The sequence below is a fragment of the Podarcis erhardii genome (assembly GCF_964252035.2).
Source record: "Podarcis erhardii genome assembly, chromosome: 8".
NCBI classification, from domain to species: domain Eukaryota; kingdom Metazoa; phylum Chordata; class Lepidosauria; order Squamata; family Lacertidae; genus Podarcis; species Podarcis erhardii.
In genome coordinates, this window is record NC_138499.1 from 34,251,998 (window position 1) to 34,277,855 (window position 25,858).

The following is a 25,858-nucleotide window of genomic DNA, read 5'->3' on the forward strand; positions in this document are numbered from 1 at the left end:
GTCAGTAGTTGTTGGGCACTCAGTAGTCAATTTTGTTTGTCAGATTGAACTCTAGTTTAGAAGAAACAGTGGTTTGTGAACAAGCAGTGTGCTGGTTCATGCTGCTTAAATGTTTCCACTTTGGTTCATGCTGCTTAAAGGCATCCATTTTCTGCTCCTGCTGTAGCTGTACGTTGCATGAAACATGCCAGAGCGTGGCTTGCCATGCTTCTGAACCTGGCCTTGTGGTTCCCTTCTTCCTAGCAAACTATGAGTAGTAAGCCAAGGTAAAACATTAGCTTTGTGATAGGCTAAAAGCTTGCCAGAATAATTTACAAAGTCTTCACTAACTGGTGGAAAACATCCAAAGAGTAAGCCAACTATGCTTCATGGGGTGCAGTGTTCCATAATACTGAGGAATCCACTCAGAAGGCCTTCTCTTGTTCCAAGCTACTATGCTTCCACCATCAATGGGACACAGAAAGGGCCTCTTCACTTAATCTTCATGAGTGAGCAAGTTGTTACAGGATGTGGTGATCTTGGATGCCAGCTATTTAGGATTTTAAAGGTAATCGTAAACACTAAATTGTGCCTGGAGACAGATTGGCAACCCGTGCCAAGATAGAATAGGTGTCATATTGCCCATGAGTGAGAACCTACTAATATCCTTGCTATTGCATTCTGGATCAACCGAAGACTTGTGCTCTTTAACTACATCTTACCTCCTTAGGAGATTAACTGCTTCACTATCCTAAACTGGGCAAAAGCACTCCTGGCCACCAATTGAATAACCATACTGCAAGGTATACAATCCAACGTACCACATTTTTCGCTCCATAAGACGAACGTGACCATTAGACGCACATAGTTTTTAGAAGGGGAATGCAAGGGGAAAAAATATTTTTAATGGGAGTGCTGAGCAGAGCATGTATGCATCCCAGGCTCTGCTCAGCGGTCCCTTTCACTAGCCATGTGGAGCATGTGTGCGGTTCTTGCAGGCTTTTCCCCAGGAGGGAGAAGGGCAGCCCATCACTGCCGGGTTGCCCTTCTCCCTCCTCGGGGGAAAAGCCCCCAAGAACCGCACACATGCTCCACATGGCTAGTGAAAGGGAGTGCAGCTCTTGGGGGCTTTTCCAGGAGGTGGGGGAAGGGACTGAGGGGCTGCCCTCTGTCCCTTCCCCCAACTCCCACAAAAGCCAGCAAGAGCCTCACACTCTTTAAAGGGTGCGTGGCTTTTGCATGGTTTTCTATGAGGAGGGAGAAGGGACTGACGCGGCCAGTCAGTCCCTTCTCCCTCTTCGGCCATGCGGAACTTTTGGGGGCTTTCCCCGCCTGCATTCGTTCCATAAGACGCACACACATTTTCGGCCATGCGGAACTTTTGGGGGCTTTCCCCGCCTGCATTCGTTCCATAAGACGCACACACATTTCCCCTTCCCCAATTTCTTTTAATTAAGCTTCAGTTTATTAGCTGTCATCATCAAGCTCATTCCTGTCTCTAGGAACTGATTGAAAACATCAACAGCTTCCTTGGTATTGGATAAAAAGAAGAAATGAGCTGCTTGTATAATGACAAGATACTCCAAATCCCTGGATGATCTCGCCCAGAAGTACCATGTAGATGTTAAACACTATGGGGGACATCATTGACTCCCACTATGGAGGACCATGCATCAATGACCAAGGTGTTGGAATAACATGTTTTGAAAGAGGCTCCTGGGGAAGGCCTGCAACCATCATAAGAAAGTCCCACTTTCCACTAAGTATTTTTAAAATAACAGATGCTTGCTCCAGTCTTCCACAGGTGTAGCATCTGTGTATGGAGGATTAATTATAGGGCATAGTTGCCCTATTCTCTCCACTCCCCTTGCATTAACAGTGAGTCTGCAAGCAATATACCAGGCCTTTGCAGGAAGGCCTGTTTGTGCCTCCATCATATTGGAATTTGACAGAATGTGGGGACTGTGCTGTGATGTTCTGATCCACAATTGTGTTCCTCGACTAAGCAGAAATACAGGCGGCCGGGGGGGGGGGATATTGGAGACATGCACAGACATCCTATTTATCATAATGCCTTATCTACTACCATCATACAGCCAGTGCAGGGTGCATTGCTCAAACCAACCAATACTCTGGGTTGTGGAGGAGCAGAATGGGAATTGCAAAATGACAATTCTAATCAAGAAGTCTGAACAGGTGTGTGTGAAGTCAAGAGTACAACATGAAAGGAGGCAGAAGTAGGAATGAGTGTGGACTAGTTTAGATCAAGAAAGAAAAGGCAAGCCCCCCCCCCCCCCGCAGTTCTGTAGTTGGCTAGCCATGTAACTGGTAGCCAGGATGTGTAAGTTGGCTGTCATAAGATGGTTTGACAGCGCATTTGCACAAAGCTTGCACAAGTAGTTCAGACCTCTAATTTGTAATCTACATATGCTGGATAAAACAGCATGCAAATGTTCCATATATAGCCCCTGGAGTTTTTAGGCAAAAGGCTCACTGATAATAGTGCTGGGGATGACTATGACTTGAGACCATGGGAAACCCCTGTCAGGATTAGATTGATTGGTTAATTTTATTATTAATTACAAGCATTTGTGAATCACACTTCCACTCAAATGCAAGAGATGTGCAACAAAATTCTAAAACAAAATATTTGGTGGTTCTGTATGTCTCCACACACATCTGCTTACTGTTTAATTCTTGAGGCTTACACCTGTGTGTTGCTCCTGTAGTGCCAACATTCCCTGGAGTAATAAAATTGTAGAATTGGAAGTGACCCTGAGCATCATCTAGTCCAACCACCTGCAACATAGGAATGTGCAGCTGACCCAAATCGGGATCGAACCTGCAACCTTGGTGTTATCAGCACTACCATCTGAGTTTGCAGCCCTTGGCTTCTGCAAATAGATTGCCTCTGCCATCAGTAGAGAGGTGCTCCTCCTACACCAGCAGGGGACCCATTTCCTTGATACATGGAATGTAGTATCAAATTATAGCCAAGAAATAAAGCTGTACTATGGGTTTATAAAGAGTCATGCGTACTGCCAAAGTCTTCTGTACGTGCCTTCTTTTGTTTTCTTTATAAGGATATTCACGAAACAGAATGAGTGGGAACTTGTGGCAGTCTTCATTGTCATGTTTACCCTTTCGGACCTTCCCACTAATGCAAATGATGCTCACTGGAAACAGTATCTTCTAAAGTTACTGATAAGCGACTAGCACTGCATTTTTGTTGTATGTTTTGGGGATACTCTCTAAAATGAATTACATTCCCAGGACTTTGAAGACTTGCTTAGCAGAAAAAACAAGTGAATGCTCTTTTTTTAAAAAAAATTAAAATTAAAGTTGGATTGTTCGAAAGAGAACATGGGGCTTCTTAAAATTCAGCCCAATTTTAATTTTAACTTTTTTAAAGAATGATTAGGCACAAAATTTCTAGGATTGCCCATACTTTTCCTTGTCTGGGTTTATGTAAGTAATGATACTCATGAGCTGACTCAGTTGCTTGAAGATGCCCTTTCACCATATATAGAAGCAAGCAGCTGGCAAAGTCCTTTTTCTCTACTCATTTTATCTTTTAAGTTAGCTGCTAATTTTAAATACAAAGAAATATAAATTGCTCTGAAAATGAGGAGATGTCCTGCTAACCTTACTGGGAGTGATACATTAAACTGTACGTCCTGCACAGGTTCTTTAGTGTTAGAAGTCAGTAGTTGCTCACATAGACCCAATGTTGTTGTTTTGTTGTAGTTATTTCTTGTCTTGTATTTCTGTTTGTACAAACTAGGATGGATTCCGATGACCATCAGTTTTTCACATGATGAACCTGGTTGGCTGAAATTTGAATCATGAGTTCAGTAACTGAGTCTGCTTGTTAGTTGCTTTCGCTGAGGGAAACTTCGTATGTTTTAAACTTCATTTGTGGAAATTGTATTGTGAAGTACAGCCCCGCAAGACGAATGCCTCGCAAGACGGAAAACTCGCTAGACGAAAGAGTTTTCCATTTTGGAGGTGCTTCGCAAAACGAATTTCCTATGGGCTTGCCTCGCAAGACGAAAATGTCTTGCAAGTTCCTGCGGGTTTTTTCCCCTCCCCCCCTTTTTCTAAGCCGCTTATCAGCTTATCCGCTAAGCCGCTAAAAGCCGCTAATAGCGCTAATCCGCTAAGCCGTCAATGGGCTTGCTTCGCAAGACAAAAAAACCGCTAGACGAAGAGACTCACGGAACGGATTCTTTTCGTCTTGCGAGGCTCAACTATATTCAAGCAGTTGCTGCAACCCTAACCATGTCTGCTGAAAAGTAAATCCCACTGAATTCAATGTGACTTACTCCCCAGTAAGTGAAGTCAAGATTGCAGCCTTCTTTTGCATTTTGTCTTATTTGGGCAGAGCTTAAGGCAGCATACAATGGCGTTCCACTTCATTTTCAGAACAGGTAGGTTAGGCACAGAGTTCTCATCCCAAGGTCCTCCTGTTAGGTTTATGGCTGAGTGGGCTTTTGACACCACTGCTTTTTTAGGATAGGAAATTATTATTGGTATGTACTTATTACATTCAGCCGTTTTAGCTGCAATCGGCATGTGTTTAGTGTGTTTTGTGGCTGAATTTATGTACGTAAACTGAGCATAAAATAACTCCCTATCATACCTACTATTCTCAGCAATTCTTGCCTGTAGTGTGGTGAGACATGATTGTGCTGGCTATATGGCTGTGGCTTACTGCCAAATATGAGGGAGGTCATCCAGGATTATGGCGCTGCACAGAATGCCTTTTGCCTACTCATGAGGCTGCTTTGGCAGATAACTGCACACTCAAAAAAATAAAAATAAAAAATCAGCCCAAGAATACCCCTCTGTGTTTGGGTTTCCTCCATTTCTCTGAGCTAAAGCAATGCTATCTAAGCAGAAATTGAGTGCTCCTGTTTTGGTTACAACTTGGGCAAAATACTCTTTTGTGACAGCTGCCTCATATACCTCTGAGGAATCTGATAGTCAAGCTTTAGCCTGAGGGTGGCATTTCTCCCAAAGCAAGGCTCAGTGACTATTGAAATTGGTTAAAATCCAATTTATACATACTTAGTGATGTGAAAAGATTCATTAATTGTCTCTGTCTGAGTCAGAAAGGATAAGAGTGTTCATAGCTTTCTGGCTCACTATGATGAATTTTTTTTTTTTGTTTTTTTTGAGCAGTTTAATGTGTTTACTTATTTGCAGCATTTATACCTCCTGCCCTTTGGGTAAAAATGCTGTCAGAGTAGCTTACAGAAAATCAGCCCTAAGACTGTCCCTGCTCTCCGACTTGCAATCTAAAAAGATAGGACATACTAGGAAAAAAAGATGGGAGAGAGGAGAGAAAAGCAAACTCAAGCACAATTTCTTAAAGTTTCATTTATTACAGTTCCATACATTGTCTTTGGTGGTTCTGGGTGTCTTGCCCTTGACAAAGAGCAGTCTGTCCCCTGAAGTAGCCCATACCCCACTCAACACATCAGATCCACGACCAAAGCAGATGACAAAGTCCAGACTGGGAGGACAAGGCAACTCCTGTCATATAGTCCTTTCTTCAGACAGCTGACTTAATGGAAATTAGAATACTCACATGAGGTAGCTTGATGGTGGCTTACTCTAAAACTTTTGCATTAAGGTATAATTTATCCCTCCAGGGTATACTTACCTGTCCCCCAGGGAAAATCTTGTGGTTTTTGGCCAGTGTTTCAGAATGTGTTGTGTTCTCATTTTGTATTTTTATGTTGTGAACCACCCTATGATCTTTGGGTGAAGGGTGGTATACAAATTTTAACAACAGCATATAGTGGTTTTCAATCAGTGTCTACCTCACAATTTATGCAGTGGTACCTCTGGTTACATACACTTCAGGTTACATACGCTTCAGGTTATAAACACTGCTAACCCAGTAATAGTACCTCGGGTTAAGAACTTTGCTTCAGGATGAGAACAGAAATCGTGCTCTGGCGGTGCAGTGGCAGCAGGAGGCCCCATTAGCTAAAGTGGTGCCTCAGGTTAAGAACAGTTTCAGGTTAAGAACGGACCTCCGGAACGAATTAAGTACTTAACCCGAGGTACCACTATATTTATGTTGTGGTGCCTATTGAATTGGTGGTATATTTCAGTAATGGCGAACCCTTGGCCTTCTGGATGCTGTTTAGCTCCAGCTAAAATAATCCCTCACCATTAGCCATGCTTGCAGGAGCTTCTGCAGCAGGGCATCCATCAACACCTCAAGAGCTACATGTTCCCCATTTACTAAATCAATGAAGATAGCAACTTTTCAACTAGGGATACAACATCAAAGTTAGTTAGAAGTGAGTGTTCCAGTTTGTTCTTTGGAACCCGAAAGTCCGACAGGGCTTCCATGGCTTCCGATTGGCTGCAGGAGCTTCCAATCTGGACAGGGATAGCCAGACCTCTGTGGCCCATGCTCTGGTAACCTCTAAGTTGGATTACTGCAAAATGTTATGCATGGAGCTGCCTCTGAAGACCGTTCGGGAACTTCAGCTGGTGCAAAATTTGATGGCCAAGTTGCTCACCAGAGCATGATTGTTTGAGCATATAACACCGATCCTGGCCCGACTACACAGGCTGCCAATTAATTTATGGGCCCAGTTCAAAGTGCTGGTGCTGATCTATAAAGGCTTACACTAATCAGGACATTAAGATACCTTAAGAACTGCCCCTGCCATACGAACTGACCTGGAACCTGTGCTTGTCATCTAAGGCCCTTCTCCATGTCAATGATAATAATTATTAATAATAATTAATAACATAAATTTGTATGCCACCCATCTGACTGGGTTTCCTCAGCAGCTCCCAACAGAATATTAAAAACACAACAAAGCACCAGACATTAAAAACTTCCCTAAACAGGGCTGCCTTCAGATGTTTCCTCTCCCTGAGGAGGATCCTGGGGTGACAATACAAGAACAGGCCCTTTCTGTTGTGGCTCCCTGTCTGTGGAATGCTCTCACCAGAGAAGCTTGCCTAGTAATTTAATAAAAATATCATATATAAAAAGAGAGAAGCTTGCCTGGCACCATCATTACATATAGGTGCCAGGTGAAAGCATTCCTCTTTACCCAAGCCTTCTGCCATTACATTACATATAGCCTGTTAAATTGGGGGGTGGGGGCGGAGTGAGACTGTTATAATCATTTTATTATGCTGTGTATTTTGTTTTTATTATTATGCTGCGAAAATTATGTTCTTAATGTTGTACACTTCCCTGGGATATTTGGATAAATGGCAGTTTCTAAAAAATAAATAAATACATTAATAATAGCCAGCATTTACTTAATTAACAGTTAATTTAAATGAATGTAGCTTGTACATCAGCAGTAGATCTCTGCATGTAGATGTACACACACATACACAGCTACCTGTGTCCACATTTCATAACCCAGCTTCTCTTTATTCCTTTAGCTGGGACATTTTTAGTGTAAGAATAGTTTCTAACAGGAATCTATATGTTAATTCCTGCCCAGTGTACCAAGAAAGAAAGAATGGAGTATTTTCTGTATGTATGTCTATTCTGAAAATGTAATAATCAGACAAGAGGGAAATAGAATTCACTGTATCTTGAACTTTTCCCTTCCATTTTATTTTCATTTATATTCATGCTCAGGTGATACGGATTGTGAATATGGTTCAAATTTTACTAGGATTTATTTATGTTGCATCCCTGTTGTCTAATTGCAAAATGGCCTTGCGTCCTAGTTTCAGGGTAGTGGCTCTAGCCTATAATTGTTGCTGTTTGCTGCTTTGGGTGGGGTGAGAGAAATGTTGTTATACTCAATCTTGTTGGACAGCATTCTCTGGTTCCAGAGAAGGACTCCCTTAGTCTTTTTCTTCAACTTGCATTTCTCCTTAGAGTTGTATCCCCTCCCACAGTGTCCCAGTTCTTAGTAATAATTTGGCCTGAATTCTGTTACAACTTGGACTCCGAGGGGAGCTGGCTATTCAAATATCAGTACAGCGTTATCAACTGAGCAAATTCCACCTATTTGAATTATTCATTAGCTTGATCGAAGCATCTTTTTACATCGTGGCTCCCACCCCTCCCCAGTTGACTGCTTAACACTGTTTTCTTTAATTCTTAAATCATTTGTCTTGTTTTCCTCCTTGATTGTGTAAATAAAAGGTTTTAAGATTTTGATTGTGCCTAGTTTTGATTCTGCACAACCATGTTCTGGAACTGAAAGTGATGAGCAATTTTCCAGGCCAATGTGCCTTGCACTACAGCTTCATTTCTCTTCTTTTTTCATAGATTTCCTAACCCTGGGAAAAGAGAGAGAGGTCATGCAGATCTGTGTTTGCTTTTGACTTGAACATTTTTCTTTTTCTTTTGTAAGTGTAGTGGTTTAATATTCATGCTTTTTCCTCCAAAAACTAAAACAAGTGGCACACAATTTATTCCCAGAGGTGAGTTTAAACCTGTTTGTTACCTTTTTGTTCTATAGTAAATATCTTCAGAGTTGGATCTAAGTTTGAACTAGGTCAGGAAAATGACGACTGCTTTTTTGCTTATACAAAGTCTGGTCTCCTGAAATGTTTTTCTGTTCTTAGGCAAACAAAACTGGTGCACAAGTTCTCTTGCTTCAAAATTTATGTGAAAGTATAGAGAGCAAAGTGAGGAGTACTGGGTTGTTTCAGGAATATAATGGAATCATGAAGTTATTGTGAAAAGTGTCATTGTGGAATTGTTTTTAAATTCAGTTGTGGTTTGAAGTAAGCAAAAATAGCTTCACTATTGAAAATGAAATATTTATAGTAAATGTTTATCTGGGTCAAGCATCAGCTTTTTGATGTGAAACGTGACATCACAAGATATGCAGTTTGCTCTCTTATTAATACTTTCAGTGCTTCCTGACCAGTGAGTTTTCCTGTCAAGCTGCAAGGCAATTCTTGTTAGCTGTTCAGTTTTTTTTAGTACTGTTGGGTATGTGGATATGCAGATCACATTTCCTGTCAACTGTTTTTCCTTTGAGAAGTGTTTTGTTTAACCTTTCCCTAGTGGCAAAAATACCATTTGTGCTCTATCATGTTGCTGATTGCAAGTTCCATACACTCTACATCTTGAATGGGGCAATAAAACATGAACTTGTTCAATGCTATACTTTGTGGTTTAAAACAAAACTGAAAATGCTTCTAGCATGATTACCCACACGTTGTCCTTTAATCTAGTAACCTCTAAAAATGCAAAAGTTAATTTGAGATAATATAAATCAATGGCTTCTTCAACTTCAACTTGGTGTTGACGTAGGCATCAGGGTTTTTTTCTAGTGGTTGATTGTACAATTCCCTTTGTAGTTCTCTGAAAAAATAGGCTTCATGCTAAGGTGCCGCTGCTAACAGATTGCAAGCTATTGCTACATAGTCCGCCTACCCAAGGCTGTTGGTATCGGAATTACTACAGGACAGGTTTTGACACCCAGCCTGCCTCTGGTCCCAGTAGACCTAACAAGTGAAAATGATATTCTGATTTTACTTTCGTTAACATAAATACAACACAGTCTGCATGATTGAGTACATAATCCTGGGGTGTATTGGTGGCCCCCTCTCTATTCTTGTGATAATAAGCAATATAAATGCATATACTAGAGAATTCTATGTGATCATTTCTTTGTCCCTTTAAAGATGGAGCAGAGAATAAGTGTTGAGACACTGGCTAGTGCTAATGGTTAAACTATGCTGCCAAATTCTGAGGTTGTCAATTGCCATGATGCCCCCCCCCTTGCAATACTGGTGTAGAGTACTTGCCCTACTTTAGAAAGTAGTGAACAATATCATGTGACTTAATCACTGGCTATTATATATTACATTATTAATATCTGAACAAACCATGCTAATTACTATTTGACCTGAATTAGGAACTCTCTAGCCATTTCTTTAGCTCTTTTCTATCACATGGAGATTGCACTGAGCCCATCAAATGCATAGAGAGTGTTGACAGCATTTTTACTTTGTGGGGTTTTGCTGGCTTACATTTGAAGGTTGTGAAGATGAACATATAGGTACCATGAACTCTACAAAAGCAAAGAGACAAAAAACTCAGGAAGATCTGAAAGCTGACTTTTCAGCCTCCTCTTGCAGCATGGGTCTTGTGTATTTACATAGTATGAGCATTCCTAAATGTTTGAATCCATATGCATTCCTTTCCTGTGCAACGTGTTCTATTTTTATATTATTATTTTTTGCAGTAATAAAGTTTCTTTTAATTTGTAAATTTTACTTGGATCAGCATGCAATATGGTAGTGCTGAGATATACAATGTGTGCATTAGTACTCTTCTCCAGGTTGTGTACTTCAACAGTTCAGTTTTTTCCTTTAGAATACATTCTGGGGAGGTCTTTAAGGAGCTGTTCGAAAACAATACTAATATTATTTTATCAATCCATTGTGGTACAAACGACTCTTAGAATTCATTCAGATATAATGTGAACAGCACTCTCTCTAACTGGGATTTCCAACAACTGATATTCAGAGGCATGCTGACCCTGACATCAGTAGTTTTGTGGCAGTGCTCTACATCAGTGTTCCCCAACCTTTGGTCTCTAGCTGTTTTTGGACTACATTTCCCACCATCCCTGACCACTGGTACTGCTAGCGAGGGATGATGGGAGTTGTAGTCCAAAAGCAGCTGGAGACCCAAGGTTGGGAAACACTGCTCTACATGACCCATTTAATTGTGAATGTTTGTCTGGATGAGCACATAGATGAACTTGGGGGGCACTGCAAGTATTCCATGACCATTTGGGAACTTTATGCACAGTCAGTAGATTGTCTGGTAGAGAATGGCACACCAATTACTTGGGGTTCCTGTACTGTGTGCCACAGATACATACAGGATCATGGGAATTAACGTGGATTGAGTAATTATCTGCAAGGAGAATGCATGTAGTTGCTCACATTCTCATGATCATTAATACATCCACACAACTTACTAGTGAGAGTGGTGTTCACTACCACCTGTGATATTCTGTGGAAGTAAATGATTTGTTTTAAAACAGTTGTAGTCGCTTTGTCATTTGGATTCTTACGACATTTATTTGTGCCATTGGCTGTTGCAGACAGGAGTGGGAAAAGGTGCAGTGTAATAATGTCAGGATGTATGTAGGTTTTTGGCGCAGTCCTGTGTTTTATACACAACACTTAGTTTTACCCTCTGGTTCATAAACATAGACCATCATTGATTTAGAAAATAAAAGATTCATTATACCCAAATGAAGTTGGCTCGCTGGTGGCTGCTTGCATTGAAGACGCGTCTGCAGTGAGCAGGGATTTCCCCCCCACCTCATAAGGATCATTTACCTGGAAACAATATTGCCATTCCAAAGAGCTTTCAGTTTGGAGAATGTAACTGAGTTAACAATTGTTTTTAAAGAAAGCATAGCAAGTAATTTTTACAAAGATCTGTTCTAAACTGTACCTGACATAGACACATATTTGTTAATCCATTTTAAAATATTTTTAAATTTTGAATTGTGTTTAGACAACATTTCCTTCATGCAGCTTCAGGCCCAGCATCAGCACAAAAGCCCCTTGGGCAGGTCCTGGGATCCCAAAGTCCGAGCTGGACCCATTCTGTAGTGTAATTTGGGCCCCATGCACTGGGTGGCTGGATCTGATCCACCCTTTAAATTTGCTATAATGCTCTCAATGTAGCATAACACTGGAGTATTGTAGAAAATGGATCAGATGCCCATTTCTGATATCCACTAGTCTCCTATTAGCAGTTAAGGCTTCAGGGACCCACCTGTACAAAAGGGGAGATCATGAGAAGAACTTTGAGAGACAGGGTTTATTTTTCTTCTTTGAATTGCTCTGCTCAACTATATACATCACTAAACAGCAAACATATGGAGCTACTTAAGCTCCTAGTATGTTAAGGGGAGAGGATGACAAGTAGTTACTGCATTGTTCCACCCAGTTCACTCTCTTGGAATGTAAAGTCAGTCCAGTGATTGGACATGGAATTACAACATAAAAACACAACTACTACTAACTCACAAGGTATGTATTCTTAAACTGTGTGGGATTTTTCTGCATAACCACCCGACTCTTAACAAAAAAAATGCTTTGAGAGTTGGTAAAATATTAAACATAGCAACATACATACCCCGGCTTGGTTATGATAGGAGCAGTACTGTAAACGTATGGCTTGATATTAGCAAATGGAATTATATAAAGCACCTACAGCTGGAATGATTTAACATACCACCAGCCTCTCACCCTTTCAAAACTATTATGATTACACCATGTGCTCAGGAGACATCAGTAATACAGCATGCATTTTCAAGTAGGTTGTTCTAATTTTTGTCTGACCATTAAGAGGTTTAGCAAACAAACAAACAAACAAACAAGCAAAAAACCTACACTTCTGTAGAATGAATTATTTCCTGGCCACTTTGCCAAGCTAACCTTTGAACAGAAGATCATTCTGAACTGAATGAATGGACAACTGACATTTACTGTATACTGTATTCCAACTCTGATTCTATGATTTGAAAACATCAGTAGTCTTCTCTAATCCTAGTGATTTGCAAGTCCAGGAGTTGTTTTGATTCTCTTTTATCAAGAGATCTGAGAAATTACTGTGCCTTACTTACAGCTGGTTAATAACCTTGCTTTCACCTGCTCATGTGACTGTTGTAGGAGAACACTTGTGAAAGATCCAGGGTGGTTTCTTTGAGCAATAGGTGAAACCAGAAATCAGTACTTGTAGAAGCTGAGCTGTGACTTTCTTCCACTGTTACACTGTTCGCATGAATAGACCATTGTAGGAGCGTGTATGCGTGCAGGACAGCTGCTAAAAATAACACACAACCAATTCTACAGCCAAAATTTTAAGCAAATTGTGGATTTCAAGTGCATTTTCTTCCAGAAGACTTCTTCTTTTATAAATGTGTCTGGCATCTAGATGTTACTATCATTAGTGGGTGCTTCTTGGTGTAATGTTGGGACCATCTGAAAAGACAAACCATGCTAAAGTGTTTGAGTAAGTTAATTATATATTTGGCAAATGTGACTAGTAATGTACATGTTCTGCATTTTATCTTCATGTATTTATTAGACTGTTAGTGCATAGGAGAGAAAATATTGCAATAATTGTCCTTCTCCCATGCAAGCATTTCTTTTTTTTAAAGGGATGCCCATACATTTTTAATTACCTTGACTAGTCTGGTTATATGTTCTGTTCTGTTTATGAGTCAGCTAGTTTCACCTTCACTCTCCCAACTGCGTTGTAATCAGAAGTGGGGGGATGTATTGACTGTTGGCTAATTACATCTGTAGTTGTAATTTCTACTGGAAGTTCTGTTTTAGCCTCAGAATGGGCCTCATTTCACACACCAAAGGATTTTTTCAAAAAAATTTTTTGAAAAAAATCATGCTGAAACCTGTACTAAGATTAATTTAATTCCTGTAAACACGTCTCCTGAGACAAATCACTGCTTTTTGGCCATGTTTGTACCTGTCCCAGAAAGTTGCTGCTGAAAGCTTTCAGGCAGTTGCCTTAAAGGCTTATCATAGGAACATGAGTACAGTCTCAAAAGTATTCTGCATTCTTCTGTACACTAAAAATCTACAAAAGTGGAGGGAAACAGATGAGACGGAGGCTTAAACAGAAATTACTGATAATGATTTCGCTGACAAACTTCTACATAATAATTTTAAAGATCTTTATTGTTATTTTTCCATAAGAAACATGTTACAGACCTATGCAAATGTGGAATATAGTATGAGTGATACATAACCCCCCCATATATATATAAAAAATGAGGGGAAGTAGGATTTAAATGTGTAATGCAGCTTAGTACAATGAAAGCAGGGGAAGGTTAACCAAAAATTTTTTTTTTAGAAATTTCATGAAAATTGGAAATTCTCTGAGGGATTGAGTAATTAGTCACAAGATGGAAAATCAATCTTTGAAATCCTTGAAAGTGAAATTTAGTAGTAAAGCGTTGTTAATGTCCTTCCTATGCACATGTAGCCCTTCTGTAGCAGTTGCTTTGAATATGTGCATTGAACCGGTTTGTGTGTATTGATTTGGGAAGTTGCGGGTACAGTGTTTGGAGAAATTTGAAAATGTTGTAGTTCTGTAGCCAAATGGTTCATGCTGAGAAACCTTGAAGGATGCCATCCTGTATGCCACTGGTTCTCAAACTTTTTTTATCTGGGCCACACTATCAGAATAAAAAAATTGCTCATTCAACGCTGAATTTTTTTCATGGATAAGAAATAACAGTACAAAACAAAAATAACTCCCAGCAGTGCTTGATTTATAACATAGAACACAGCCACTTTATAATATGATCATGGGATCCCCCAAAAGTATAAAATAATGAAGGTACATAAGAACACGAATCAATCCCAAAATATAATATTGATTGTCCTTGAGTCTTGCCGCCACACTTGCCAACCTCCCTTGCCACATCCATGTGGCATGCCTCACCTTTGAGAACCACTGCTGTATGCACTTACTTGGGAACAAGTCCTACTGAACTCAGTGGGTCTTGCTTCTGAGTAGACAAGTATAGGACTGTTCTGCTGCTAGAGTACAACCATTGGTTAAAGCTCATTACCTGTTTTGCAGAGAGGTAAACCACAAGCCTGGGTTCAGACATTCTTCTTAATTGTGGTTTAAAGTAGTGTGTGAGTGTTGGCTCTGTTCTTTTCTAATTGTATAAAACTCATGCTGTAGGATTATGAGCTCAAAATCATGGCTTGTATCATATAGGATGCAAGGCTTTCTTCCACCTACCTTGCTCCAACCTCTAGTATCTGCTTCTCAATTTCTATTGTATTATTTTATGTGCTGCGGCCTGCCATTCTTTTATTGATTATAGTTTAGAAATTATTTATCGTAACTGTTAAGGGTGAATTTCTGTTTAACTTTTATATGCTGATATTATTATTTTATACTATTCTAATGATTGTTGAATGTTACTTTTTTGATGTAGGTTGCTTATTTTAAAGTTATGTTTTATTATCACATTTTTGTATTGCGTTAGATTGTTATAAGATGTACATTTTTTGTTTCTTCAGCTTCTAAACCGCCTTGAGTATTGTAAGATAGAAAGACAGTATACAAATTAAAAATGATGATGCTGATGCTGATGCTGATGATGACCAAAGGCTCATCTAGTCCAGCACCCTTTTCTCACACTGGCCAAGCAAGTTGATAGAGGAGCCCACAAGCAGCACATGAGCACAATAGCACTCTTCTTCAGGTTCTCCAGAAACTTGTATTCACAGGCATACATTTTATAATACTGGTTCTGTTCTTTCCTTACTTTCTAAGATCAATCTGAAGCCTTGTGAAAGACTCAGTGGAGTTTTTAAATGTGGCATGAAAATGAGAATTCTGGTTTTCAGTGAAGATCATATATGGGAACAGCAACTTTGGTTCTTAAGCAGTGCCTGGAAGATCTTGTTGGGGACAGTGTTAGTTTCAGGCAAAACAGAAATGATATGGTTGGGAAATCCAACTTCAGAAGTAGATAGTCAGCTGATGATTGCTGATGTGGTTTTCTAAGATTTTTGCATCTCAAGACTACTTCTGAATGCACTGTTAATAAGCTGCAACCAGGCCTGCATTTTATTTTGTTCCTCTGATAATATAATTGTGGCTTCATCTGGAGAGAATGGATTTAGTGTCAGTCACCTGCACTTCACAACTCTTCAGTTGACTACTGTAATATTCCTATTTGAGAAGTTTTTAGAATAGCTATTGGTGCAGAGTACAGCAACCTATCTAATTCCCTATAGATTTTGTGGATTTTCCTGAGACAGTACCTATATTCTTTAAGCATGTGAATGTATATGTACGTGTGTGTGTGTGTGTGTGTGTGTGTGTGTGTATCTGTAACAATAAATCCCTGTTCTCCCCATTTCCAGAGCAAGCCAAGGCATATGTTTCTAGGTTACATGCATGCAATATTATGCATGTTTATTCAGAAGTAAACCCTATTCAACTGAGCTACCATCTAGTAAGTGTGTAAAAAGATTAGGCTCAGACTGTAGTCCAAAGGAATACACTTATTCCAAATAGACACAGTAGTAATTACTGCTGAATAAACATACATAACATTACACTTCTTTAACCTAGCATTCTATTCCATGGCTTGCTCAATGTTAACATACGGCAAATGCCATATTCTTAGTGCGAGGTAGAAAATTAAAAGTATTTTATTTTCAGACTTTTGTAGTAATCCAGGCATGTAGGACCACATATCTTTTGCTTTCTATCAGTCTTGAAAGTTCACAAGAATCAACCTGAAGCCGTCAGTTATCATCTGAGGCCCTACTTCATGCGCCCCCTCTATTGGAGGGTGGCAACATAATATTGGCTCTTTTCATTGGCGGCGCCTCACATGTGGAATGCTCTTCCCTGGGAGGCATGTTTGTTGCCTTATTTAATAATAATGTAATAATTTACTAGTATTTCCTTAAAACATATAGTGAAAGTAATGTGGTACTTTAGCAGTTTTCCATTAAAGGTTGGGCAAATGTTCCTCATGTCTAATGACAGAAAGTCTTGAAAAGCATGCTGAAGTTCCTTGATGCTTATGCTTCTGTTTGTGCTGGTATTTCATGCTGATATTGCATGTTTACACATTCCATCCATATGATTATCAAAGTCTGAGCTCTTCTGAGAAGTGTTACTTGCTCTGTTCATTACACTTGAATATTTTAGTAGTTCAGTATATATTTCAATAGCTTGACAGCTCCTTATGCAGTCCGTAAGGAATTTTGATGAGACAAACGCTCATTTTTTTTTGACTGGAAGACCTGACTTACACAAAGGAACACTGTCTGAAGAAGTGTGCATGCACACTGAAGCTTATACCCAGAACAAACTTAGTTGGTCTCTAAGGTGCTATTGGACAATTTTTTAATTTTTGAAATTTATTTCGACTGCGTCAGACCAACACGGCTACCTACCTAAACAAAGGAATACTAATTAGTGTTTAGAATTAATTTATACTTGGAAAGCAGCTCAAGTATGTATTTATATGATACTGCTAAAAAGGGAACAAAACTGTTCAGTACCAGGTTTATACTTTCTCTAGATTATATTAATTTCAATAGTTTCTCAGGTGTAAGGCCAAATCATTTCAATGGGACTTGTGCTGCTTAAGCACAAGTGGTGATTATGACATTAGATTGTGGGGCATAATGAGGGAAAGAAAGCATGTGACTATCTACATCTACAGATTCTAGTATCCTACTAGTTTTCCTGTAAATGCACCCCTCTGTCCCTCATGTTCCTCATCCAAAATACAAGTAGCAGTTTCATCTTGTCCTTCATTGTACAGTGGTACCTCGGGTTACATACGCTTCAGGTTACAGACTCCGTTAACCCAGAAATAGTACCTTGGGTTAAGAACTTTGCTTCAGGATGAGAACAGAAATCACGCGGCAGCAGCGGGAGGCCCCATTCGCTAAAGTGGTGTTTCAGGTTAAGAACGGACCTCCGGAACGAATTAATACATAACCAGAGGAACCACTGTACTGCTGAAGATTTTAAAATATGTTTTTTCTGTTCCTCCCCAAACCATTTCTGTTTGTTTGTTTTGTGTTTGCCTTTTTATACTTTCTCTACCCTGGCACATATAGAATGTGATTTTTGTTCTTCACATTTACTATTACTGGAATCTTTTGCTAGCTTTCAGTAATAATACTACCATCTTTTAAAGTAGTACTCTTTAATGAAGTAATCTTGCTACCACACCTTTTTCAAGGCCTTCTTAGCAATGCTTTGTTTAGATAGTAAGTAAAAAAAAATTCAGTTTCTCATAGTGTGTGTTTTTGAAATTAAATTGAGTCATACTTAGATACTAGAAGTTTGTACAGATACGTTCTCAGAAACAGAGGCATTTTTGTTCTGCATACAATAATAGCAGGTTTTCTTTACCCCTGGAAAAGTAAATTGATGCCAAAATGTGACCCCATCCCTGAGAAGAGATCCAGAATTATTATGATGATGAATTGAATTTGTATACCACTCTTCATCTGGTTCGCAACATAAAATACAATATAAAAACACAAAATACACAATAAAATCAAGAACAAGCCCCCTCCAAGCCAATAACTCTCCCACACAAGATAATTATTAATCATATTTATCAATGAAAATGGCACCTGCAACAAACAAATGTTGTATATTTTTTTTGTTCAAATAAACTTTCCAAGGACAGTTTTATAGTAGAAACAGAAAACAGTAATAGAAAAATAAAATAAAATAAAACATATACTGTAAAACAACAGCAATAGAATCTAAAGCAGCACATTATGGTTATGATTATATTTATAAACCATGGAAAACACAAAAGCAGTTTACATAAAACACAGTAAAAAAAAATTAAGAAGAAAAAACTTTAAACAATTACAAAGAAATACATTAGTAAAAACAGAAAACCTATCAATTAATTTTTTAAAATTAAAAACCAAATATACGAAACCCGCATTGAAAACTAACACGAAGGGCCGGCCGAAAGCAGGGTTCTGTTGTATGATCAAAGACAACTTAGGGTTTGAAATCAAGCAACTAGAAAAATGCTCACCACTTGCACAAGCTCTACTTTTAACCCAAAAAAAAGATTCTTTATTACTTCTAAATGTCTATATCCCCCCAACCAAAAACAACAGCAACAGTGAAAATTGGTCACAACTAACCTTTTATATAGAAAATTTGACCGATAAATACCCAAATGCCTCACTGATAATAGCAGGTGATTTTAACGCCAGAGTGGGAACCAACAATGAACAACTATGTAGCAAACTAAATTGGAATACTGATAATGATATCGCACATGCCCTGAAAATAGGACGACTCTCCAGAGACAGGGTTGTAAACAACGAAGGTTTACGCCTACTTGAATTATGTAACTACTTCAATTTGCAGATTGTGAACGGTTCAACAAAAGGCGATAGAAGCGGGGAGTTTACATACTTCTCCCCCCGAGGATGCAGTGTCATCGACTATATTCTTGTCCCTTATAATATTATAAATTCGATCATGGACCTCAAAATTGGAACGCGCACTGAAAGCGACCATCAGCCATTATCGCTGTCTATTTACCTAAAGGACAAATCCAAAATAACTAAGTACAATATCATAGAACCCTCTCAATACAAACAAATGACCCAATTAAAATGGTCCCAGGAAATGAGTGCAGCAGTGGGGCAAAAACTTACAGCCAACCTGAGAAAACAAGTATTATCCAAATTAAAGACCACTAATCTCTACAGTGATATTCCGAAAATTTATAATGAAATCTTCCAAATGTTTGTAGAGCTTAGTACTCCACCTAAAGTTTGGGAACTTAAACATAGCGCTAGCCCTTGGTTTGATGATGAATGTTTCCAGCTAAAAAGAAAACTGCGCCAAACATTTAGAAATAATCGCACTAAACTAGAGCCCTCTTATCTTGATGGAAAAAGAAAATATCACAACATTCTGGCCGAAAAGAAACAAAAATACGCAACCCAAAAATGGCTACAATTACTCGACTCAATTCAGAGTAAAAACAACAAAGCGTTCTGGAACCTAGTGTATGGAGGACTGAAAGCCGAAAATCAACTAACTCTACCACCAATTGCGGAATCCAATTGGTCCCAATATTTTACATCTGCATTTAACAATCTACACAGTGAACTTAAAGGAAATGAAACCACTAAAAATAAAATAAATAAACTCCAGGAGTGGCCAAGGGTAGAGGAAGAGGAAATTAGAGAGATAGTTAAAAATTTCAAATCGGGGAAATCTCCAGGGCCAGACGGTCTACCAATAGAATTATTTAAGACCTATATAGATTGGTGGGCAGAACCCTTAGCTCAACTGTTTACTCTTATAGATAAATACGGGATCATACCTGAGATATGGTTAAGATCAATAATTATTCCAATCTTTAAAAATGGCGACCCAAAAGAACCAAGGAATTATAGACCGATAAGCCTACTATCAGTGATAGGGAAAATCTACGCTAAGCACCTCTTATCTAAACTCCTTACCTGGATGAAAAATCTAAACCTACCAGGGAAAGAACAAATAGGTTTTTCCAAAGGTTGCTCTACACTAGACCACTGTCTTATACTCATGCATCTGGTTGAAAAATACAGATCCCAAAGGCAATCTAAGATATACGTTGCTTTTGTAGATTTTCGTGGTGCATTCGACTCAATTGACCGCCCAAAGTTGTGGAGGAAACTCGCAGAATTAAAAATTGATCAGCGCTTATTGATTCTAATGCAAAATCTACACTCTTCTAATACCTGTCAAGTCAAACTTAACACCAAAGGTCACCTTTCATCAGATATCCCAAACTCGAAAGGGGTAAAACAAGGGTGTATTCTTGCCCCCTTTCTATTTAATTTATTCCTATCAGACTTGCCAGATTACCTTCAAAAAACAGAATCACATGCCCCTAAACTTAATCAGAAACCAGTTCCTCTCTTATTATACGCAGACGATGCTGTCCTACTATCATTAACGAGCCTGGGTCTGAAGCGTCTTATATCTTCACTGATCCTTTACTGCGAATGTAACAAACTCTCTATAAACTATGAGAAGACAAAAATTTTGGTCTTCTCGAATGGTTGGAAATTAGAGAAATGGAAAATAAGAGGGCAAGAAATCCAACAAGTGAAAATCCATAGGTATCTGGGAATCTTATTCCAGAGCAATTTAGGGTGGGTAACCCATCGCACAAATGCCATAAAACAGGCAAAGTGCACCTCATCAGCAGTTGCCCGTTTCTATTATCAGATAGGTAATCAATTTATTCCTGCGGCCATTCAGATATTTCAAACAAAAGTGCAATCCCAGTTACTTTATGGAATCCCGCTATGGGTCCAAGCATATAACAATGATTTAAAAAAAATTCATTCCAGCTTTTTGAGACGTATTCTTGGACTCCCAGCTGTGATCAAATATGAAACAATGTGTGCAGAAATAGGCATACACACACTGGAATATTGGGCATGGTCCACCTCAATAAAGTACTGGTTACGCTGCCACTTTCGCTGCCCCCCATCAAGTCTGCTCGCTGATTTGCTCAAAGACTCCTATAAATCAAGATGGTATCAGCACCTCGAAAAAAAGATTGAATCTTTAGGCATCGAGCTGGAGCCCCTGTACAACTCTAATGAGCAGTACATTTTTCATAATATCCTAACTAGACTAAAGGATGTCGAGAGACAAAATATTATGGCAGCTGTAAACAAAATTTGCTCCCCCACATTCTATGATTTAAATATCTTAGACAGTAGAGCCAATTACGTCACTAAATTAATAATCCCAGCCCAACGTAGGGCTTTTATGCTGGCCCGTTTAAATGTTTTTCCTCAGCATTTGTCAGGGGAAGATATCAAAACGTTCCTAGAAACAAGAGATTCTGCAGATGCTCTATGAATGTCCCGGACACTGTAGAGCATATTCTCTTTCATTGCCCATTGCACAGTACGCTCCGTCAACGCGTGCTGTCCCCTCTTTCGGGTGGTCTGGAACCCCAGCAAGGTAAATGCGTGGGACTTTACCTATCCGACGCTGACCAAAGGGTAACGGCGGGGGTAGCTGAGTTTTTGGCAGCAGTCCTCCAAGGAGCAGGTTAACAAGGAAAACCACTGATTTTATATGTGTATATATATATATATGTATGTAGCCATCTGCTGCCTTTTTTTATATACATTTCAAGGCTTTTATATGTTATTTTCTCTTTTATGGTTTTACTTGCATAATGCCTAATAAAGGTTTAATAATAAAAAAAAACCCAAATATTAAAACAGATCAATGGGATAAATCTTACAAGTAGCTGCGGTGTGTGTGTGTGTGTGTGTGTGTGTGTGTGTGTGCTATTATGATTACTTTATCGTTATGCTATCTGTTGTTATTATTATGCTATCTAATCTGTTTCTTGCTAGCAAAGGGAACAATCCATGGAGTTTCCAAGCTAGTAGTTCCATCTCCTTTTGTAGTCTGCAAATTATTGTCAACTATGTACAGTATCCTTTGCCAAGCTCTAAAGAGTCAAAGGATTCTTGCGAAAGGATTTCAAATCGAATACAGATCTGAGTTTGAATCGGATCGTTCCTAACAATCAACGCTGCTTCTTTTTTGCAGAAGTAGTCTTGTCATAACTAGAGAGAATTACAACACCAGAAACACTCCCACCCACTCAAAACATAGTAAACAGACCTTCTGAACTTAGGGAAAACAAAGCACAAAGTCCACTATGGACGTGTCTGTGCAAATTTTTGTTAACTATTTAGTTGCTTTTAAATACAGAGTGAGTAATGTTCAAGCAATTGTCTGATGTTAGCAGATACTTGAAATGACTTTTTGTTTTAATATATCAAGTGGTTGAATGCAGTTGTTTCTTGACAGAAGCATCTTCTTGCAACTGTTGATTAGTATTGGGGACTATTTGATGGGACCATGTGAGGGCAGAAAAACCTCCCTGTTGAACACGTCACTACTCTATAGCTCCTCAATGTCATCTCATTGTTGGGCTTGTTTAAAATACTCATGTCACCACCATAATTTTTTAGGTATCTTTTGACTAGTGAGGGCAGGTACTCCATTTCAACTTACGATAGCCACATTTCTGCACGTCCACTGCTGTGTTACTCAGGTTGCAAATGTCAGGCATTCTAAGATTTGTGTGACTAGCAGGCTCAAACAATATATACTTATAAGGTTGAACTTGACACTGGCTCTCTAGTGTAAATTTAATGGCAAAGAACTCCCATGTTATGGAATAAAGGTTAAAAAAAATGGTGGTTCCACGTTTTGATAGTGTATGAACTTCTTTTGTAGTGTATGTCTTTGCTAGATTTTAAAAATGACTGTAAGACAAGTTTCTAGCATTTTTGCCTTTATTTTTAGACTCTAGGTGCAACTCAAATTTACAGATAAATGTTTATTAAATATCCTTTCTGATGTTTACAATTTCAAATAAAATCAAATTCTCAGAAGGGAGAAGAACCTGACTTATCCAAGACTGTAGACTTTTCCAGAAGCTGAATATTTACAGAGTCAGGTGCAAAGTTTATATTAATTGTAGTCACTTTAAATTGTTAGTTTAAAAATAATTTTCGGATGAATTTAAAAGCCCTTTTCAGTATTCTGTGTCAATATAAAAGTTTCCATTTTCAAGTGGAACTATGTATACATTATTTCTCACCACTCCCCTCCCCCATTATCTTATTTGTGTAAAAATAACAGTAAGATCCGAATACCATTGGCACTGTGTAGCAAAGTTTGCCTGTGCTGTATTTATCTCTCCCCCCCCCTTTTTACTATGCATGATATTTTTGCTTAGTGTTGGCCTACATAGTGAGCTAAAATGAAACTATTAACTATTCCATCTCTTTGGAGCAGTGAGATGTATGGTTGTATTACACGCTTCAAATATGCATTTTACAGATGCATATTGTGATGGACACATCCCAGCCACCCTGGGTCCCCTACTGCCTGGGAAAGGAGACCTGGTAACAACAGAGTGTACCCTCTCCTGTACTCTCAGTTGAGGTAATCTCCACTACCAAATAAGAGAATAATTATTTGCCAGGCAGCCTCATAGCAAACAACACCCCAAAGTTCCTTAGAGTATCCCTGGAGCCTCCTTAGATAATGTGAGGTTAAATCTAAAGGCATGGGAGTGTTTGGAATAAGCTGAGAGAACAACAGACATATAAATGTGAAAGAGAGAGAAAAAATGATACCCCAAAATTACTGAAACCCAACATACTGTCTTTGCAGGAAAACCAAACCAAAATTGGATAAACATGATCCTGTAGCCTATTCTACAACATTTTGGCGGCTTATTGGGCTAGTGTTAACAACAGATTGTAGTTTTACTAGTATTCCTTACTCACAAGTAGACTTTTTCTTCATGCCCTTCTCTCAGACACCCCAAAACACGATATATATATATTCTTGCTCTACCCACCTCTAGTCAGTCATATGCTGTTCCCATTGAGGTACCTACTCAAAGCTTTTAAATTTCCCACCCTAGGAGAGAGATGTGCTGTTAGACACATCAGCAATGACAAATGCCTAATGAACCTCAGGGCATCTGGTAAGACTCCAGGTTAACCTTATAACAATCCACATACAAGTTGTAACAAGGCATACAGGCAAGACACATTTCCATTACAAGCAATCCAGTAACTAGTCCAGTACTTCATACATATCCTGCACATATCTAAGAGAAGAATCTGCAGTATGGTTTCAGAAATGCTTTTTTAGCCAGGCATTGACATTGCAGTAATGCAGGATATTAAACCTTTATGGGAGGAAATGGGTAATCAAGACTTTGTCATAGTGCTTTGATGGATGGAACGGAACGGTAAATGAATGAATGGAATAGGATTTGTTTGTTTGCTTACAGAGTACCCTCTAATTATTACATGTCCATGAAGGATAGTTTAGTCGGTAGAGCATGAGACTCTTAATCTCAGAGTTGTGGTCTTGGGCGAAAGATTCTTGCATTGTAGGGGATTGGACAAGATGAACCTTGTACCAACTCTACAATTCTATGATTCTATTCTGTATAGAACCATGCTTTGAGAGTATTTTGGTCAGTTCTGACCATGGTATTCACTGGTCTGTGCCAATCATCCTTAAAAATGTAGATTTGGAAGAAACCTCAAAGGGTATCTAGTCCAACCAGTTGTTGCATCTCCTTACATCTTTATCCTTTACACATACATGCACAAACTGTGGGTGTCTCAGTGTAGAAATGACACTACCTGGCTCTGGGCTATTCTGGGAGGAAGGGCAGCTATAAATAAGAAAATATAATAATACCTTGATCTGCACTGTGCTGTGGTTTGATTTAGGTTCTCTTGTAAACTGTGTTAGTTTGTCTTCTTCCTCTATCTGAGGTCAAAAACTCTTTTGAGTTTTTGATACTGCACCTGAACTTGGATTATCGTGGGCCTAGATTATGGTTCCTCAATTACTATATTCCCATAAATGCCTTATTCTATCACTAATAGCAGGCCCCTTCAGAGGCAGTGGCAGACTATAGTTTGATATGAACTGAAGAAACACTTGGGGGGCCTTAGACTTGCATGGTTCCATTTCCTCTCTCCTAAATTCACACCCCACATTTCCAAACTTCTTATCCTTGTTTGTAGCAAACCATACTTTGCTTGTTCGAACAAACTAGGAAGAATCAGCAGCTGAGCAGACGTCAAAGGGGTTTTGTGCAAACCTGAGTCTGCCCAGGACTCAGTCACATAGCTTGGTCACATAACACCAAACCATGGTTTGACATTGTGACTGAATGGTCCCAGTGTTCTACTTAACTGCAGTTTTTGCTTTTGAGCCAAAATTGCTGCTTCTTAGGCTACATCAAATAGAGCAGTGGACCCCAGTATCCTATAGTCATTGTCACTGAGCTGATGAGAACCATATTCACTGCTACTGGTTGTTCACTGAGACACTAAATATGACATCGCTGGAACTCTGATGGGTGCTATATTCATGTGGCAACTTCACCAAATGTTGATATGGGTTAGTAATTTCTTCTGCATCTGCGTTCCCGCAGTCCTATTTGCTGTTATTCTATCAGCTGTGCATTGTTTTAGGCTCTTTATTTTATTTTCTATTGGCATTTAGGGCTTTCTTTTTATTTACGGTATTTCTGCTCCCTTTATTTTTCATTGCGATACTGCCAGTATGCCTTTTACCACTGTATTGTAGTGTCTGCCTTAGATCTACAGCCACTGTTAACTCAACATCTGTCTGCAGTTCAGTATCACTGTCTAGCCAACATGCTCTCATTTTGTACATGCTCCTTTAATTTTAACTTCCCAAGCGGGTTACTTTGCATTTATCCTTGTGGAAGCTCATTTTATT

At 39.0% G+C, this 25,858-nt stretch overlaps 1 protein-coding gene across 10 annotated transcripts in view; it reads left to right on the forward strand.

Annotated features, from left to right (window-relative positions):
* NCOA2 (nuclear receptor coactivator 2) overlaps positions 1 to 25,858 on the forward strand; it is a 130,232-nt gene that overhangs the window by 26,540 nt on the left and 77,834 nt on the right. The window contains exon 3 of one of the 10 annotated variants that reach the window (XM_081873977.1): positions 8,255 to 8,409. The exons of the other annotated variants lie outside the window; for them this stretch is intronic. The gene's annotated coding sequence lies outside the window, so the exon portion shown is untranslated. The remainder of the gene's footprint in view (positions 1 to 8,254; positions 8,410 to 25,858) is intronic. 10 annotated transcript variants of the gene reach the window in all.